Below are 19,367 nucleotides of genomic sequence, written 5' to 3'. Positions count from 1 at the left end.
TTAACACCAGCAGGAATTGTCCTGCCAGGTGATGATGGAGTTGACGATGTTTCCATCAAGTGCTGACAGAGCTTGCAGGGAGGACCCCTCGCTGCTCCCTCCCGCCTCCCCCTGCTTTGCCCCTCACCAGCTTCTTGCTCTCCCCCCACCTCCCGGGCAGCCTCCCTGCTTGCTTCCCCCAGGAGGGCTGGGGAGGGGTGGAGGTGCTGCCAGGCAATGCCATGGAAGGAGAAGGGTCTGAACAACTCCTGAAAATGAAAGTGTAGACAAGGCCTGAGCAGTATCCCAAATGTAGCCAAGGGGGTCCTGTGACCAGGGATGGCAGAGGCAGTGATGGGGAACTGCTGACATGGAGGAGATGATCTACAGACGAAGGGGGAATTTCCAGTTACTATCATCTGCTTGGTCAGAGGCACCACAGGCTTAAAGGAGACCCAGATTTTGCTGACTGGATCATGGGGCATAGTTCTGGATTGGAAAACAACCACATGAGAACACAAAAAAAGCCGTATTTCTATAGGACATAGAGGTGATAGGACCTGGAGAATGTGACAGGGGATGAGGATAGGGGAGCAGAATATTGGCAGGTTTCTGCTGCAAAGAGGCAAGATAACATAGACCGTGTCTACAGCCTTCATCTCATGTTGCATATTGAACCCTTAAAGTTGCCAAAAAGTGGCACTCTCACTGATGGGAGCAAACTTGCCCTCTGCCACTCCTTGTTCCCACTATCACATCGCTCTTTCCATAGGGTTGGGATTCTTCTGCTGAATGGCTTTCAGCTGCATCAGTTCCCTCTTTAGCTTACCAAGGAGTCATGGAAAACTGTGCCAATGCAAGGATAAATACAGCAAGATTGCTTTTTGCAGCAACGCTGATTCGGGGCATTTATCAGACTGTAATCCTACTTGTCTAATTCCTCTTAGGATTCAGATCTTCTCTTTCCAGGCACTTTTCCACAGATCCACATCACCTGACATTTCCATTTCTGTGTGCTCCCAAGGACTAGGGTGCCTTAGACTAGAGGCGCTGGTAGGGGAAGGAGGGACCTCCCACAGCTGCAGGCCAGGAAAGGGGTTTCAGGCACTTGATGCTGTCTCCAGGGGAGGGGAGACCTGGGCATGGCAACCCCCAAAGGCGGCAGAGGCAGCAGTTCCTGAACAGAAACCTCAATAGAGTTGCAGGACTGGACATTTCCAACCCATAAAGTCACTCATTTCTGCTGCTCTCAGAGAAATAGGGCTTTGTGTGCACTTTCCCTATAAGTAAACCCTCTGGCTAGGACTTAATTGGAAACAAGGGCTGGTTTCAAAAGTCAAGGAGTCATTAATAAAACACCAGCTTGACCTCCCAGACAGAAACTTCAGAAAATCAAACTAAACTTTCTGGTACTCAGTGAGGTAATTTTCCCCACTTGCAAACAGCTGCTTCATAAACCAGATTTCTGTTGATAGAAGAAATACCAATAAAGATAATATACAGTATACATTCCCTGAAGTATAACTGTAAGTAATATATAGTCCTCTTTCCTCCGGTGAGGCAGCAGACAGGCTGGCCGGCTGCTTTCCCTTTCAACCAGTAACACTTCCCTTTCTCCCTGTAATGCCTCCAGTTTGGGAGTGCCTGGCTGGTTTTGCTCTTTAGCTCTGGTAGCTGTGCCCTCAATGAATTGTGTGCCACCCATGGGGCTCACCTGACTCTGAGGTCTTGCTGATGGAAATGGTGCGAGTCCCATAGCTGGGAAGGGTAAGACACAGCCAACTGGAGGTTCAGTTATCAAATCCACAGGCAACCCCATCCAGCAGGGTCATGGTCAGGAAGGGCCACATGCCCAATGCCAACAAAACAGGCAAGACAGATGTTAGGACACAAATTTAATAGCATCTCCAAATGCTTCATCTGAACCTGGGAAGCAAGACCCTGACTCGTGCTCGGCAGGGGCTGCATGCTGAGGGAAGGACACTCACAGAAAAGAGCTCACAGCCTCTCATCTGTTTTAGAGGTCTACAGCACAGAGAAACACAACATCCTGCCTATGGCTGAGGCAGGAGGCATACCATAGTGGTGGCACTATGATCTCTAACAGAGATGTGTAAGAATTGCAGATAGGACTTTGTCTTCCCAATGCTTTTCATCAGCGTATGTGAGACCTTGCAGAGACTCCACTAGTCAGGTGCTACAAAAGCACGGGAGAAAGCAAGAAAATAAGAAAGGGCAGCACAGACTGTATCTGCATTGATGGAAATTCCTGTGGCAGACAACCTTGAATCAAACCCTTGGAGAGAAGGAGAGCCTCACCAGTTTGGGGGGCTGCATGCAGAGAAACATGAATGGGTGGGAACTCCACATACATGGAGACAGACCACAGTTCCTGTCCTCTGCTACAGAAGGAACAGCTGAATCAGGATCTGCTCAAGACATGAAAGGTGTCCATACACTAGAAATAGCACCACAAAGTTTCACGTAATGAACAGCAGTTTGTGTGTTAAATTCAGCTTGCAAGAATAAAAACATCTCTCCAGTAAACTGGCCTTCAGAAGTTTCAACCCAAACAGCAGACAGTCTGTATATATTATGATGATACTGTGAAAGCAGCTATTTTGAAAAAGAAAAAAAAAATTGGAAATTTGCAGTTCTTTCATAAAATGACAGCTTCAGCCACATAAAATGACTGGGTTTAGGCATTTCAGAAAATAATGGCCATTTTATTACACCACTGGACTTCATTCTTTACTTGGTCATGACCTGAAATGCCTAATGGTTTCTAGTATTTCACAAAACGTGAACTATTGTCACTATTGTTCTAGTGGGGAAGGTCAGGTGTTTCAAATATCAATCCAATGGAACAAAAAATTTAAAACAGCTGCAAATTTTACAAAGTAAAGTTGACCTCACAAGAGCCTTTATTTTAGAAAATATGATATGTAGTTTGCTCTACAATATACTGTGTGGTTTTGTACAGTTTGGGGAATAAAATTAAATAAAACAGCTCTTTCTGTTGGCTTTTAAGCTAATAAGCTCAAAAAGCTAGTGATTAGATATTTTGCATAATACCTGCCTACTATTTTCTGTCATTTTGCAAAATATCTGGAAGTCATATTGAGAAATGGATGAAGAATTCAGTAATTTTACAATATGACTGGTTTTACAATATGACTGTACCATATGTCAGAAATTGGTGCAAGAGCAGTTGTACATAAAAGGAGGGAGTTGAATCAGATTTCTCTCCTTGCTAAGCAATCATTCCTGAAGATCCCTCAGGACTTTGAAGTTAAATTTAAAGAAGAACTATACAAAAAGTATAAGAAATGCTCCAAGTACATGATCCCAAAAGCAGAACATTGTACACCTGTTGCTGAAATAAAAAAGACAAAACAGAATCCCAAGTCAAAGTCAAAACATGAATACTATATGCTTACAAACTAGGTACGGAGAACCTACTTTTTCTGCTCTTTCTGTTTTTTTAACTCTAGGTGTATACATCACTGCTTTCCCCATTTAGATACACAGCATTATTGTTAATAAACTGCTTGCTATTTCTCTCATTTCAGATACGAAATTCTACAATGTGGAGACACTGAGAAGCTGATTAAGAGGAGACAGACAAAAGAAGACATATTATTTGAGCATCGAGGATACGTATATCATCAAAAAAGCACATATGGCTAGTTGTCATGGTGGTCATGACCTTGTGGCGAAACATTTGTCATCTAAGTATGCAAACATCACCAGAGATGCTGTTGAGCACTTCAAATGCTTCTGTGTAGCGTGCCAAGAAAAAAGAAGGCACTACTTGGAATGGTTTGTTGGTCTGTTCTCAACAAGGAGCGCTTAGCATGGAGGCAAATTGACTTTAACAATATGCAGTCCTTGTGTCTAGGCAGCTTGAAGTGGATAATGGTGTAGCAGGACAGCATCACCAAATGTTTTGTTCTCTGTCCACTTATGTCAAAAAAAGCAGCTGAGATGACTCTACAGCTTCTTGACATCTTTCTCACTTTTGGAGCCCCTGTTGTATTGCAGGGTCATGATGGAACACAATTCATTACTCCAGTCATGCAAGAACTAAAGTATTTGTGACCTCAGCTCAGCTTGGTTCATGGAAAACCAGGACATTCTCAAAGCCAAGAACTAGCAGAGCATCTGAACAACAATATTAAGGAGATGCTCATGGAATAGATGGCAGACAATAATTCGTGGGACTGGTCTATGGGAATATGCTTTGTGCAGTTGTAAGAATTCAGCTCACCACTTGGGAATAAACTGTGTGTTTTAGGGTGGTTTGGAGGATTCCCAAGAAGGCAAACACACACACACTGACTGTAAGGGGAAAAAGCAAGCATTTATTAATTACAGATGTGCGTTATACTAAGGGTATTTTGTAAAGCAAGTTAACATACTGACCCGAGGACTGTGAGGAAGATGGACCATCCATACATTCTTGTGCCATCTTGCACCACAAGCTCAGCCCAGCAATTGGTAGGTGCCAGCTTTACATGGGTGTCCCCACAGAGGCAACAGTGGCCTTGCCATACACCAGCCTGATGCTCTTCAGAAAAATCCTGGTTTTTATACATTTGCAGAGGAATGGGTTTTGGCACACGTGGCCAGCGGGTGCCAAAACACACCTTGATTGTAACACAGGGAGCCTATGACGCATGCGCTCGCTGGCCAGGCGTGCTGCATGAGCCATAGCCACCCTGTCTATTGGTTCATGGACTTTGTACATGCGTCATATTGTCATCATCCAGCAGTCACGCACCAATCATGCACACAGCTGTGCTGTGCAACAGCCTGCTGCTCGTCCTTCCCCAGTATTGCTCAGCTGTCTTATCTCCGTGGTCAGCATTCCAAGCAACAGGCAACAAACCATCCATTTTCTGTGCTGACTGCGTTTGCCTCGGCTATCTACCTCTCCCCCAGTGTTCATCCACGGACCAAAATGCCATCTTTTAACCCACCCGTATGTGGGCTCACCTCAACCTCTCTTCCATTGGATATCATCCATGGCCTAATGACTGAGGAGGTCCTGGCCTCTGTGCTGACCACCCCTGCAGCATCACCTGTCCCCACAGCCCATGAAGCTCCAGAGGACCCCACTGGTACTGCCACTAGAGCTGATGCTGCAACAGAGCCTGCATCTGGGTCTCTGTCAGATGAAATTCACCCACTACATTGGAAGCCTCCACTCACACAGACCATATAGACACATTGCCTTTTGCCACCAGAGTCTATGGCCAGTGGACAACTGCTAGCTACCCCAGGCTCCAAAGCTGACCTCTGTTTTCACCAACAGGATGAAAGAGCATGGACGGACCGGGCTGGCCAGGTAGAACAACATGGGTTGCCATCTGAGATGAGAAGGCATGGCCAAGTCAACATCCAGCTGGCAACAATGGAGAGGATGTCACTGTCCCCAGGACGGACCAGCAAGCAAGTTGACTGAAAGTTACAGGGCAAAATGGAAGCATCAGCAGCCCTTGTCACAACTGTCTCAATCACAAAAGTAATTGTGAACTCAGTGGGAAAAAATGCTGCTTTATTTCTTCTACTTAAGCTTACATTTTGAGCTTACGTTGCTTTTAAGGAATTTACATGTGCAAATTAATGTATCAAGATATTTTTCCAAAACTAACTTAAAAAGTGAGAAATAACAGTTCACTAATTTACCAATCTGCATGTCTGGGGGAGAGGAAGGGGTGAAGGAAGGAAGCTATGGTTCTCTTTGGTGGAAACTGGAACAACCTCAGCCTACCGACACCAAGTCCCCGTTCCTCTCTGTCAATGATTACTGTTCTGTGATGTTCATGATGTTGTTTATGCCACCCTGCCATAGTGAAGGAATTAGAAACTGATATACTTTGGTTTAGTATTGACTTTATTATAAATATCTTTCACTGCATGAATGTAATTTCATTAGGGAGCAGAGTTAATTAGCATAGCTGTTTCTCATTACTGATGTAACCCATATATATGTACAGTCTCGTTAGCTCTGCTGTTATCCCCTCTGTATGCAATCTTGTAATAAATAAAAAGGCAATTTACTGTAACGCTGCTCTGATATTCAGAGTATGCTCCTTTGAGGGCTGCTGAGTGGATATTGCACACTTTCATGCATTTTACTTTGTCTCAACAATAATCGACCTGGAAACTCAGTCACAAATAAAATAACAAAAAATAATCACACGTGAAAGTGGATTTCTCATTCTGTCCACCACTAACAGCAGACTGCAAACCCAAGCTGATACCTCTTCCACGGAGCAGTATTAATGTTCAGTCAATTAAGCAATTTGAAAGGCTAAGCCTTCTCGGGTGCTTTAGGAGAGATTTAGCTCTTTGTAATGCAGCAGTGGGGTGTGGAGGATAAACAAGGCTGGCAAACCACACCAGCAAACTTTTCACCTCAATGAATATGACGTACAGGAAACAGCAAAATCACAAGAACAGATGAAAGACCTGACAAGTGGAATGAGACAGCTAGCAGTTAGTTCACGGGCAAATAAGTAAAGCCAATCTGTGAGACAAAAATGAATCTGCAAGAAAAAATCTCAGCTGTTCCTTGGTTAAATGCCCCAGACTGGTCACTCAGGGGCATACTGATAACTATGCAAGGGACACAGAAAAAAGTGGTAACAGAGGCATATGGAAAAATACAGCATGTGAAATACATCACCATAACAACACTTTTTACAAAAGTGTGTAGGAGTGTGAAACCACTGCAGTTACTGGTGAAGTTAAAATGAAAAAAATAATGATTATGTTGGACCAAAGTGGTGTCGTGGTTTAACCCCAGCCAGCAACTAAGCACCATGCAGCCGCTTGCTCACTCACCCCCACCCTCCAGTGGGATGGGGGAGAGAGTTGGGAAAAGAAGTAAAACTCGTGGGTTGAGATAAGAACGGTTTAATAGAATAGAAAAAGAAGAAACTAATAATGATAATACTAATGAAGTGACAACAGTAATAATAAAAGGATTGGAATATACAAATGATGCACAGTGCAATTGCTCACCACCTGCTGATCGATGCCCCGTTAGTCCCTGAGCAGCGATCCCCCCACCCCCATTCCCCCTAGTTTATATACTGGCCATGACATCACACGGTATGGAATACCCCTTTGGCCAGTTTGGGTCAGATGCCCCGGCTGTGTCCCCTCCCAGCTTCTTGTGGCCCTCCAGCTTTCTCACTGGCTGGGCATGAGAAGCTGAAAAATCCTTGACTATAGTCTAAACACTACTGAGCAACAACTGAAAACATCAGTGTGTTATCAACATTCTTCGCATACTGAACCCAAAACATAGCACTGTACCAGCTACTAGGAAGACAGTTAACTCTACCCCACCTGAAACCAGGGCAAGTGGTTTCACGTATTTTAATGTCAAGGGGTATTTTTGCTGTAACAGAAAAACTCTGAGCTGATAAAATAATAGCAAAGACAAAATCTTGTCCTGGAGGTCAGAATGTGTGTAGGAGCAAATGTTAATTTAGATTTGTGTTACTAAATGTTCCACATTAATAATTGCTGCAAGTTAGTTACTATATTTAGTAACCAGATTTAGTAACTTGAACCTTCGCAAAGCTGTGAACATGAAGTAAAGATGTGGAAGGGAGATCGACCTCTGCAGTATTAAGATGAGTTAAAACCACAGAATCATAGGAGAAAAATAGATCATAGGAGATGTCTTGAGGTCATCTAGTCTTATCCTTGGCTCAAAGCATGGCTAAATTCAAAGTTAGATGAGGCTGCCCAGGACTGTGTCTAGCTGTGTTTTGAAAATCTTTAAGGACAGAGAATCCATATGCCTTCTCTGGGCTCCTGGCCCGCAGCTGCACCACCCTCAAATTATTATTAATATCCTCGTAAGATTCCTGCTGGCCCATTCCCCCAGTCTGTTGAGGTCCCTCTGAATAGCAACCCTGACCTCTGGCATATTTCTGCTCCCTCCCATTCGGTGTTATATGCAACACTCTGTCTTGTTATGCAGCTCGTGGTGAGGATGTTGAAGAATATCAGACCCAGCACTGAGGAGCTGTGCTCCTAACTGATTGCCACTTACTCCTGCCAACCCCTCTTCAGTGGTCCTTCAAAGCTGTGTTTGACCCTTACACCTGAGGTCCTCGCTCACCTGATATGCCCCATCTTCCAGTGACCAAAGCCTTTGAAACTCACCCCACTCTGCCCCTGCCTTCCTCTACAAGCAGTAAGAGAGATTTTTGCCACTAGAGTCAGATGCTTTTGCAAAAATATTAAGTCCTTATTACGTAAGTAAGTATGGTTCATTCAGATGAAAATTGCACCGTAGAAAGATTGTTTTCTGGATTAATCCACATTCCAGAAAAGCTTTCTGAACATACTTCTAAAATTTTAATTTTTAATTTTTCCAGACAAAAGCTTTCTTTTTGAAAATATTCGTATTTTGTTACATTTTCAGAATGTTTCAACTGTTTGCTTCAATATTGCATTTTTCCTTTCTGCATTGGGTCTGGCGGGGACGGAGTTAATTTTCTCCATAGCAGCCTGTACCATGCTGTGTTTTAGATTAGTGACCAAAACAGTGCTGATAACACATCAGTGGTTTAGCTCTTGCTCAGCTGTGCTTGCACAGCACTGAGGCCTTCTCTGCTTTTCCAGTCTGCCCCTCTAGCTGGTGGGCTGGGGGTGGGCAAGAGATGGGGAGGGAGTGCAGCTGGAACAGCGGACCTGAGCTCACTGAAAGGATATTCCATACCATATAACATCATGGTCAGCAGTAAAACTCGGAGGGGCAGAGTTTTTCCAAAGTAGCCATTGCTCAGAAACTGATTGGGCATCGGTCTGCTGGTGGTGAGTGATGATTGCTTTTGCATCACTTAATTTTTTTTTCCCCTCCTCCACCCCTCCTCTTCACTTATTAAACTGTCTTTGTCTTGACCCATGAGTTTTCTTCTGTTGCCCTTCTGATTCTCTCCCCCTTTCTTCTGGGGGAACTGAGCAAGTGAGTGGGTGGGGGCTTAGCTGCCAGCCAGGATGAACCCACCACACTTCAGAATTTAAGCCACGTTTTTAAAGAAGGAGTTAAAAGACTGTAAAATTCCTTAAACTGGTAGTTTGGATTGCACCAAAGAGCTTTAGTTTGGAAAATAAAATTGGATTTTGATACAACCTTATTTTTATTCAAACTGTTAAATTTGAACATGCAAAGCAAAAAAATCCCCAAGGCTCAAACAGGAAAAACCTGCTATTTATTCACTTTTTAATCAGGAGGGTTTTCAAGTATCAGGAGGATCTAACAAGCAACCTTTAAAATCAATTAATTTTTAGCTTCTCATAGGTAACAACTGGTTGATGCTGCTAACACCAGTTTGACAGTCATGCCTAATACCATGCTTAGTGAAAAAGAATAAGAAGTAAGAGCATTAATTGCCTCTTTCACTGTCCTCCTTTCAACTGAGGACATAATCCCTGGATTTATTTTTGAGAGTTTACATCTTCTGATGCAAAGAAATGTAACTTTGAATTTTTAGATTAATTAGGCCTTCAGCTTTACAGATAAACATAATGTTTTAAAGATGCTTATTTCTACTACAATTATTTCTGCTACAATTATTTCTGCTATTTTGTACATTGAAAATGTACAACTGAAACACATCAATCTCTGTACCTTTGAAACGTGTAGGTAAACTCCCTTCCTGAATTTCGTCTGCAATTTAGATCAAATTATTAATCATATTTAAGGCAACTTTTTCTCTCTCTCAGATTTGAATAAAATAAACCTCCAAAGAGGTCAGGATTTGCTTAGAGGAAAAGTATGACCTCTTGAAAAGAATATTTTCCTCCTGAGCTTATTTCTCATAGTGAGTAAATAGCTGCTGAAGGGATGTTACCTGTGGTGGGAGTAGGTAAATAAGTGTGGTATTTGGATCATGGAAAATCTCCTCATGCAGGTGTGTGTGGCTGCAGTTATCCTACAAGCAAAACACTATGGGCCGTAAATCTGCAGCATGGGTCAGTGATAGCCCTGGGGAAACAGCCGCCTGCTCCGTCATCCTTGGAAGGCAGCTGTAGGATGCTAAGGCCAGTACCACCCAGAAGGCTTTTATATGAACAGGGGATGGACCTCCAAGTGAGAAAGAAATAGTAGATAAGGCAGAGAAATGCCTGTGCTGTTTTTTTGGCTTCTATTTATCTCAAAGGTATACAGGGAACATATCTAAAAGCATTATGATTTATAAAACCTGAGTTGGCTTGAGCTAGTCCTATTCTAGGTATTTAAAATGGGAGCTGAGCAAGGACTTCAGGCCCTTTCAATTACTTCACAGTCCAGACTGCATCTCCCTACAGAAAGGTTTGTACCCTCTGAGGTCTGTACGAACAGCCGGCTGACAACACTGTCACTGCACAATAGGAAATTAGTCAGGCAGGTTTGCAAGGACGTTAGTAGCCCACCAGCTGTGATTAAAGAAACATCAGCTTCTCGTTTTAATTCTTTCCAGAATGAATATTTACCCTGTGGATGAACCTCCATATGCATACTACCACAGATGCCTTTTCAGAATTGCAGCAGTCCAATGTGGGCACTGTCAAATCCTGGCTCCTGCTGTATGTGGGGATGAAAGAGGCAAAGTTCTCCTTTCTTTAGCAAACTTAATTTTCCTAGCCCTGCTATTCAACTTTATTTTGATTCACCTTTTCCTTTTTTAAACTGTTGAGTGTTTCTCAGCTGTCTTATCTGATTCTAAGGACTTTTCTACCCCCCTTTTCTAGTCCTTGTCCCTGGGGCTGAACATTCTCCTCAATCTCTAAACATCACGGAGGGTTTTATTCCTCCCATTGGGCTCAAGAGCTATGGTGCTTCTGGCAGTCTGTCCTCTTCATCCACAGGCCTCGGTCTTTCCCTCTGCTCTTCGGGAAAGGAGTGCATCACTAGCAAGTGTTATATTTGTGCTGGACTGCATGGATTTAAGGCTATTCCTGGATCCGGGGATGTTCCCCTACTGAATTTTTGGATGAAGATCAGCAGGTTCTTAATCTCTGCTCCACCATGTTTGCTCAGAGACTTTCAAGCCATAAGCAGAAACAGAAGAATCTTCTTGGAGCTCAGGAGCACTGGCCACGCAGTAACCCCTGCAGGCTCCCATGGGAAGTGGAGTAAAAGCACTAGAAGACAAGCTGCCTTTACCCCCAAAGGGAGGTAATTGCTGAAACCTAAAGATCCCCTTCTGCTTTTAAAGGTAGCCCTCTCCCACCTCTTTGAAGCCAAGACTGATTGCCTACAGTGGGACAATATTAGGAATAGAAGGATTTTCTCATTGCTCTTGACTCCCCCTCTCCATGCCTCTCTTCAGTTGGCAACTGATGCATTAAAATACTCAAGTTTCAAGCTTGTGACATTTTGTACTCATTTGAGTTTCAGTCAGTCAAAAATGATTGGTAGTTGAGTAAAGATTTTATAAAGTAACCTCAGGTTGAACATACAAAAACAATTTCCTCCCTGTGTCTTCTTCATTAACAAAGGCTTCTCCCATCCTTCACTTCTGAGAACTGCTGGTGGTTGAAAGAAAAGCAATTAAGATAATCACTTCATTTTAAATGTTCCCCTCCATCCCAATCTCTTGCTCTACAATCTATTTTTGTTACAATGGAAAGATAAGTCCAACAGGACTCTGCTAAACAGTTCATTTGGAACCTATCACATATGTCATTTTCATAGAGTTAGCTTTAAGTATGTTAATTAGCTTCATGGCCCATCTATGCTTTAGGGTAGAAATGTTCTTACAATTACAGTAATTGCTCAAATCCTTGAACTGAGAAAACAAAGAAACAGTGAAAGCTGTTGAATGAATTGATGTAGACAGTTTGTTGGTACTTAGGATCATGATCATTTTAGTATGAAAGCATTTTGATTGGTTGTACATATTCTCTTTGCCATGTGTTGAGGGTATGGGGTACAAACAGACATACGGCATGGCATTCATTTTATTTCATTCCTGCAAACAGCATGTATAATGGAAGCACAGAGATTTACCAATTAGCAAAAAGGCAGCAGAAATTACATTGTTATTTCATCTTCCAAGTGCTGAATGTGGCTGAATTATTTAGTAATATGTATAATATATAGAACTTTAAAGATATTATCCGACATAGTGAGCAAAAAGCCTTTCCAAGTTGCTTTGGGACGTGCTCTCAAGTAATGGTTCCTCACATTTCAGCAAATAGCAAAGCTGGGTAAGATCTAAATAAGCATAGAGTCTGCTTTACTGATTTAAATGTCTTTCCTCTTAAAGGCCATTTTTTGTTTCCTGTAAAGAAATAGCCTTCTGTAAGAAAGCTGCGGTCGCTACCTATCATTATAGCACTAGAAGGAGCAGAAGTGCTGGTCTAGATTTATGTCAGAGCAGCTGGGGTAATCACTGTTGTCATTTAAGAAGTCTGCAACCTCCTCCTGAAAAGAGGAAGAACAGGGTGCTGTAGACCCAAAAGAAACCCGAGACCTAGAGAGACACCCCAGTAGAGTAAGTTTTTTCAGTAACTTTGGCAATCTTTCATTAAAACATTGAGTTTCCAGATCTGATGATGCCAGTGATATTTGTGGTTAGAATATAAAATGACAACTCTGTCCTGAGAAATGTAGGGGTCTGCTGGAACTGCTGGTCTTACCACAGGTGATGGACTGGCCAGCACATAGGTTCATTCCCCGTTGCTACTGGCATCTCTGAAGAAGTCAACACAACCTTTTCCAAGGCAGGGCAGAGAGGAGGTATACTTTAAGGACATGATGAGTATCTCTTTTTAAATATCTTCAGATTATTCTTGTCTGCACAACGCTTTGCCTCCTAAGACACTTCTATCATTGAGTGTTGAAGAACTGCTTTTTTCTCTGTTGTATTTTCTGCAAATGGTGGCGATGCTATGGACAAGGCACTCTGAGGGTGAGAGAGTCAGTTTTTGTAAATACAGGACTTAGTCCACTGCACAAATGGCCTCAGCTTTGGAGTTTCCTCTGCTTGTGGATTTGCCCCACTGCAGTTTTTCCAAACCTTGGCCCTGTCATTTCTTCCAGGGACTTGAAGAAAGCAACTTCTGCGGTAGCATCCACTAGCTGAAATATTCAAATTTCAAATTCACTCTTGCATCTCTAGGCATCTTTGGAAATCCCACAGGAAATTAAATTGTAAAAGGCTGGTAGCCTGCAACATAGGTTTTGTATTTGAATCTCTATTTAGTGATAGGAACTAAAAAATCTTCTACTTTGACAACCAGTCCAGTTTCCACCACTGAGAATCGCATGAAATATTACCACTATATATTGGAGATGCTCTAGGTCTTCTGCTTCATACTGATATTAAACTTCTTTTATATCTCAGATTTCGTACTATTAATATTGATTCCCACTCCTCCCACACCCTCCCAGTAAAAATAAATGCTAAGCCATTTTTTCTGATTTGCTCATCGGTTGGGTTCTAGAAAGCTGATTCAAAATCGTTTTTGGTCATTGTTTTTCTAGTAAATGGACTTTTTGGGATGTGTGGTTTGACGAAACTGGGTGATGCCTCTAGAATCATCAAATTATAAACTAATTTCCTGACAAATGCAAGCATTTTTTATTTTCAAAGTCCTAGTCCCTGTCTTCTAGTGCTCTCTCTGCAACTCCATCCAGAACATGAGCAGCACCTTTCTTCCAGAAAAATGGGAAACTTTCCTCAGTAAAGGTAAGGCTCATTTTTGTAGGAGATGGTCACAAATACACAGTTGCAAGATCTCTGGGAGTTTAAGATCAATGGGAATTTGGAAAAACAACCCAAAACCAACCTCTCCACCCCATCTTGAAAGCACCATCTCTGTGCTTTGGGCATCCTCCATGCTTCCTGTAATTCACTGAAAACTGCTATCAGTGCAGTGAGGATCTCTGCTTTCCTACATAAGTTAATTGGTTTATGTGTTTTCTTTCTAATTGCTTTTTAGTTTAATAAACATTAAGCCTTGCCCAGCTCTGTGTCAAGCAAACATTTGTTGCAGGGATCTAATTCCCTCAGAGGCTTGTTAATTCTGCATATTAGTATCAGCAAAGAAAAATTTGGGCTCTGTGGTTGTGACTATCAAGCAGAAGAACATGAAAAATGGGGTAAAGTTGCATTGTGTGGGGCTAGCCCTAGAAACACAGAGTTCTGAGAAAAGCTGTGGGGCTGAAAACAAAGGGAATTAAGTTTGACAAGGAGAATGGGTGGCAGCATGTTCAAGAAGAAAGGAAAGTCTTTGAGACCAGGAAAAGGTTATGCTGTCAGTGCCAGATCCTTGACTCACATGTGGCGCTTTGCAGCTGCCCCAAGTACAATGGCACTTTAAAGCCAGCATTATCAATTTTCTGGAATCATGTACAGCAGCAACAACCTCTACCAGTTTTGGAGGGCAACTAGACCAAATAGTAGGATATAACTATTTCATAAATTGTCTAACTTACCTCTAAACTGGTATGTACCAGCACAGGAGAGTAATGACAAGCTTCTGAACTTGTAATAATAAGTCTCATCTCCTTGCACCAAACCAAAGAAATAACAGTTTTGTTTCAAAAGGCAAGTCATAGCCTGCCTCTGATATACTTTGCCAAATTCCTCCACAGAAACCCATGATATATTACTTCTACTTATATAAACCATAATGTCTACTTTTGAGGCATATTAAATAGGTATGACTGAGGCAACTACGTTATTGTTTCTAATAAACAGAGAAGGCAAATAGCCTCTTCCATCCTGACAAACAAAGCCTGAGAAACCTCTCAAGCAAACCTGCAACAGAATAAGTAGAAGAATAAGTCCAAGAATCTCAAATCTCCTGCTAACCTTGTTGACCATTTACTAGTTGAAGTTATTAAATTCCTCATGCTGCATGGGTCAGTGGGATTTGCAAATTAAAGGGATTATCCTGCAAGTTCACTAACCATGGACTATGATTTGCTCACTTTCCAGCACCTGTGACTCCTGTCTAACAGAGCGGGAGTGACAGAGCAAGAACTGTGATTGCATCTGCAATCACAGAAAAAGCAGTATGCTAAAATATAACACAGGTATTCCCTATCTTACTGTTGTTTATGACTCTGACCTATATGTAGCTCAGTTCTTATAAGTAACTAGCAATAGACGGTTTAATATTAATAAATAATTAAAATTATCAGCAATTATGACCCTAGGTTGGAAGTAGCTAAAACTGAAAACTTGTTCAATAACACAAAGTAGCACAGTTTTATGGTTGTTCCTAGAGAGAATGGAGCTCTCAAGTTCATATGTGAAACCTTGGTTGCTATTATACCGACTGGCAAACATAAAATTTTCTTACAAAGTAACACAGAAAGCGGAGGAAATCATGCCGAAATTAAATGAAACCAAGAACTTAGAGTTCTGCTGTGGATCTAGCCCCTGCTTAAAGGAAATCTGCTACACCCATGCATAGGCACAGTCAGTGGCACTTCCAAGGAGATTCATCCCATGTCTGAACACCCAACAGGCCTTGTTCTTCTTCTCTCAGCTGTTGCTTCTCCTCCTCTTTCATTTTCTCTTCTTGATAATTTAAATCTTCACCTTTCTTCTTTGTCTTCTGTTTCTCCCAATGTTGAACCAGACATGCCCGGTTCTTTCCTTCCTTAAAGTCTATTTGTGATGCTAGTCTTGACCTGGATCTCTGATGAATATATATGCATTTCTCTTTCAACCTTTATTCTTACTGCCTGGTCAAGGCAAACTATGTGCTGACAAAGTAAGAAGCAAAAGCAAGATCTGAAAGTTCATTTGAACAGGCTGATATGACTCAATTTCCTTTTGTACCCAAATGAGAAACTAACCTAAAACTTAAGACCTAGATCACAGAGCTGAGGTGAGGTGTTTTGGGTTTTTTTTAATAGAACATGAAAATGAAATGTTAACACATGGAACAGCTTCAACATACAACTTTCAAGGAACATTTCAAGGACAAAGCAACTCAGAGGTATGAAACATCAATCAAGAAGTTCCTTTTCTGACCCCCAGCTGTTTCAGCGTCTGCCAATGGTGCCCTCCCCAGGGTGACAAAAGAATTATCTATGCAACACCTTTGCAGGGTTTTTGGCATCTCTTTACATCCAAATAGCTCAGAGCGGTCTCAGCAAGGTAATAGAGTATGCAGAGCGATTGATCTCATAGCCTGATTTGGCTTTATCTGGAGTGCCGACTGTCACATAGCAGCCATTTAAGGAATGCAGTTTCTCCATGTCTCTTCTGCATTATTTCTTGGTGGTTCAAGCTTTGTGGATCGCTTCAGGTCCTGTGGACAGAGCACAAGGCTGCAGGCATTTCCCTGCTTTACCCAGAGGCTGTGGATGTAGTTTCATGATCACTCTAACCCATTGAAACCATCGGTGTCCGACACCCAGGCTGTTCCCTACCTTCCTGTGCATTTCTGCAGAATGAGCTGATCATTTTGCCATCCAAACTCTGTTGCTACCATTGTCAGGCAGCAGCCTGTCCTTATGTGGGATTAAGTGATGCTGGAATCACACCTGGTGAGTACCATTATTCACGTAGCTGTTGTCCTTCAGTGCTCTGTCTGCTGGAGCAATTGTATATTTCCCTTACCCCAAGCCCATGAGTATATGCAGTCTCCAAAATGGGCATCCCTTCTGTTCTGAATCCTGGTCTAGATGAAACAGTAACTGATCCCTCAAAGCTTTCAGAGTTTATCCTGAGAATGTCTCACAGACTGCTGTCTCCACGTTCTTGCTCAGCCTCACAGCTCTTTCTGTTTCTCTCCCTGACTTTTAGTGCCCTTGGTTTTTAGAGTCTTTGTATTTATTTACTTCTAATACTTCTACTCCTTCACATCTTTTTCTTCCTAATGACTGTACTTAATAATAGGAGAGAAGCCTCTTGAAGGGAACCATCCTCACATCCACAGCAGAGGATGACTGCATGATGGCGGGAGCAATCCTAGTTCAGCCCTGCTGGAATATTGTTTTTATGTTATTGCTCACAAAACCTTGTGTGTTGTCCTTTTGTGTTTGAGTACTGATGACTGTTACTGTGGTCTAGAACTGGGCTAACATTTTTCTGTTTAATGTCTAGTCAAGAAACTGCTTTTTTATGTCTCTAGAAGAACCCTGACTCGGTGCTTTCCTTTCCTTAGTGAGCTACCTTACACTAATGATATGGTTTGGGGTCAGCATTCATGCCTGCAGTTCAGACATAATCTTCAAGTGTCGCTGGCCTCTGCATGTCTTTTTTTAACAGCAGGAACACTTAAGTCACTTTTCAAAGATGTCTGAAGCTTATTTTACTTATAATATTTAAACAGTGAGTAAAGTCCTCTGAATTCTTGAAGATCTAATAGCATGTTAGAGTGAAATCTTTTCTTAACTCTGCTAAATGGTTTGTTATTCTTGCACACTTAGCTTAATTATTAAACATAAAACAAGTTCAGGGCAAAAGTGCATTTATAATGAAAAATCCTCTGCTCAGCTGCATATTTCGTCACTTGTTCAGTGGCATTTCTTACTTGCTTAGTAGCAAAGCCCAATAACTTGCAGCAGTCATACAGCTCAGGGAACCACTGCCCATCCGAGCTTTAAAACCAACCAAATTGTGGGCAGAAGTAGTCCTGACGCGTGGGTCTGTCTGTCCTACATGTCCGAGCACAGCGATGGTCTGACAGCTCAGCAGCTTTTCAGCAGTTCTCACTGCATGAACAAGATGGTAGTAGATGTCGAACGTATGTGATCGCTATCGCAGTAAAGCAAGAAAAAGGCTTGTGCCTTCCTGTGTGGGGGCTGAGAAAACCCTCAACCGTTTTTGGTCACACAGTAATACCAAAGGCTCTTTTTTTCATACTGGTTATATATGCTATGTTCTATGGATGTGTGAAATGGCAAAGAAGGGGAAAGTCACAAAAATAAGAGATTATAAGGTAAAATTTAAGTATTTTACTTCTATAAATAGTGAAAAAAAACATAATCTATTTCTGAGTAATATAAAATGTTGGCATCTAGGCTATAACTATGCTGTTTATAACAACAAAAAGATTGTACCTTCTTAAAGCCAAGCTGAAATGCTAACAATATACATTGGAAAAGGAATTTGTGTCAAGAGCAGAAAGTCATCTTCTTAAAGCTTGTGAAACTTTTCTTATAGCAAAGTTTCTGGGAAAGCAAATTTCTCATGCCTGACTCAGGAATATTAGGTGGGTATACAATTTTAACCATTTAAATGCTTCTAAGATCATGCATTTTAAAAGGGAGTGAACAGAAAGGTTTATATCAGTCTTGGACACAACACTCCAATGACCTTCTAAAGATGCTTTGTCTGATGAATAAGAAGTTTCTCTGAAAATGTTTTGCAGTTGCAGTCTATCATTTTACAGATGAGTGCAACAGAATTAAGAATTGCCGATCAAAACAGGTTTACTGATTTCAAACTTCAAAGGAATCAGAAGGAGAAGACACTGCTTTTTTAAAAGGCCATTTTTCAGCTCTTTGTTCTTTTGAAACTCTTTGTAAGGTAAGGACAGATTTCATTAGCAAAGTATGCATGTACCCTGCATGCTATCCCCATATACTTGTACCAAAATCTGTATGCAAGCCCAAACAACCAAACAGTCCGCATTTTGCCTTAAGTCTAAATAAGAATGCAGCTATATGTGGCTATGTTCAACAAGTGCCAATAGGATTTTATCTTTCAGAAGATCGTTCCCAAATTAATTTTTAGCTTTTCTTCACTTTTCATAGTAGAGTAGCTCAGGTGAAATTCTGTAGCAAAATGACTTAGAGCTAAAGCAAGAAGAAATTGAATTTTCATCTGCAGATCGTTGTTTTCAGTGTGTTGTACGTATCTAGAAACTGAAACTGTTGCTGCATTATGGGAGTCCTGCGCCCATCCAGCAACATTCTAAAAGATGGCTCAGCTGTCTTCATAAAGTACGCACAAATTATAGGTACAACCTCATCACATTTCAGTATTTTTCCCACCCTCAATTTTAGCTTTATAACAGTAGTGCAGATTAAACTTGTATAATTTACAGACAGTGCCTTCTCTATTTCAAATGGCTTAATCTAGAGGCAAATAATCAAAAAAAACCCAACAAACCCCACCTAGAATGCAGTTTAGTAAATTAAAAACTCACTCATAATTCTATAAAATGTGGTTTTAACACTGAGAGCCATGGGTTATTGCTGTCATATACAGTATGACAACACTTATAAGGTTGTATACTACATGGGATAACATAATTTCAAACAGAGTTCAGTAAAATGTCCCTACATGAATCTCTGACTTTCTGTAGTTAACAATAAAGGAAGCAACAAAGAAAACATGTCTGTTTTTAAAATTCCCATTTTTCACTTTCAGTAACCTTTGAAAGAGGATCTTAGGAGG

This window comes from Accipiter gentilis, chromosome 14 (genome assembly GCF_929443795.1).
Source record: "Accipiter gentilis chromosome 14, bAccGen1.1, whole genome shotgun sequence".
In the NCBI taxonomy this organism is placed as follows: domain Eukaryota; kingdom Metazoa; phylum Chordata; class Aves; order Accipitriformes; family Accipitridae; genus Astur; species Astur gentilis.
The sequence above is the reverse complement of the archived record's forward strand: the minus strand, read 5'-3'. Positions refer to the sequence as shown.